The sequence below is a fragment of the Elephantulus edwardii genome, unplaced genomic scaffold (genome assembly GCF_000299155.1).
Source record: "Elephantulus edwardii isolate Elephantulus edwardi_28Jun2011 unplaced genomic scaffold, EleEdw1.0 scaffold00097, whole genome shotgun sequence".
Taxonomy (NCBI): Eukaryota; Metazoa; Chordata; class Mammalia; order Macroscelidea; family Macroscelididae; genus Elephantulus; species Elephantulus edwardii.
In genome coordinates, this window is record NW_006399847.1 from 1,607,918 (window position 1) to 1,609,535 (window position 1,618).

Sequence of the window (1,618 nt, forward strand, 5' to 3'; positions counted from 1 at the left end):
AAGAAAACTGGCTTGACCAGTGCATAGGTCCCTGGGGCTTCTTGGTTTTCCACAGCTTTGGTTGGAGAACCAGTTCTGGCTTCACATCCCTGCTGATGGAGTGCCAATCTGTTGATTATGGCAAGAAATCCAAACTGGAATTCTTCATTTACCCAGTCCCCCAGGTTTCCACAGCTGTGGTCGAGCCCTACAACTCCATTCTCACCACCCACACCACCCTGGAACACTAAGATTGTGTCTTCATGGTAGACAATGAGGCCCTCTATGACATCTGCTGCAGAAAGCTTGATATTGAACGCCTAACCTACACTAACCTTAACCACCTTATTAGTCAGATTGTGTCATCCATCACTGCTTTCCTCAGATTTGATGGTGCCCTGAATACCTATCTGACAGAATTCCAGACCAACTTGGTGCCCTATCCTCGCATCCACTTCCCTCTGGCTATATACGTCCCTGTTATCTCTGCTGAGAAAGTTTACCATGAACTACTTTCTGTAGCAGAGATTACCAATGCTTGCTTTGAGCCAGTCAACCAGATGGTGAAATGTAACCCTCGCCATGGTAAATACATGGCTTGCTGCCTGTTGTACCATGGTGATGTGGTTCCCAAAGATGTCAATGCTGCCATTGCCACCATTAAGATCAAACGCAGTATCCAGTTTGTGGATTGGTGCCCCACTGGCTTCAAGGTTGGTATTAATTACAAACCTCCCACTGTGGTGCCTGGTGGAGACCTGGCCAAGGTACAGCGAGCTGTGTGTATGCTGAGCAACACCACAGCCATTGCTGAGGCCTGGGCTCGCCTGGACCACAAGTTTTATCTGATGTATGCCAAGCGTGCCTTTATTCACTTGTTTGTGGGTGAGGGGATGGAGGAAGGAGAGTTTTCTGAGGCCTGTGAGGACATGGCTGCCCTTGAGAAGGATTTTGAGGAGGTGGGTGTGGATTCTGTTGGGCGAGGAAGAAGAAGAGTACTAATTCCTTTCAGCCCTTTAGCGTATCACACTCAGAACTGACAAAGCTTTCTGGCTAAATTGTCTCTATCAATGTAATTATGTCTTATTATTCTGTGTGTTCCTGTAAAATTTTTTCCATCATGTCTCAAAGTAAAAAAAAAAAAAAAAAGAATGGGAATCTCAGAATAATTCATTTTGCCCCAATGCCTTAGTAGTTTCAGTTGTTGTTGTCGTTGTTGTTGTTGTTAAGTGCCGTCAAGTCACAGGCGACTGATAGCGACCCTATGAAGGAGAGTCCTCAATGCTTGGGTGTCTCTCATCTTCTCTCCAGGTTCATAGGGTTTCCGGAGGCAATCTATTACAGAAGTGGATGCCACTCTTCCTTCCAAGCTTGTTTTAATTGGGGAGCTCCACCCTACTCTCTGTCCGCATTGGGTAACCAGCCATCAACGCATTTGACACATTAGTGTCACAGTGTTCAGCCTCACACCAACCACAAGTTACCACTGTACGGCAACTTGTACACCAGGGCCATACAACCTAGAGGTATGTCTGAACAAAAACAATGAAAGACAGGCCCGGAGATGTTGTTGTTGTTGTTATGTGTCGTCAAGTTGTTTGCGACTCATAGCGACCCTATGTACAGCAGCCTTAAACCC

At 46.3% G+C, this 1,618-nt stretch overlaps 1 pseudogene; it reads left to right on the top strand.

The window, feature by feature from the left end:
• The window catches only part of LOC102856201, a 3,807-nt pseudogene extending 2,826 nt beyond the window's left edge, over positions 1-981 (top strand).
• The last annotated feature ends 637 nt before the right edge of the window (positions 982-1,618 follow it).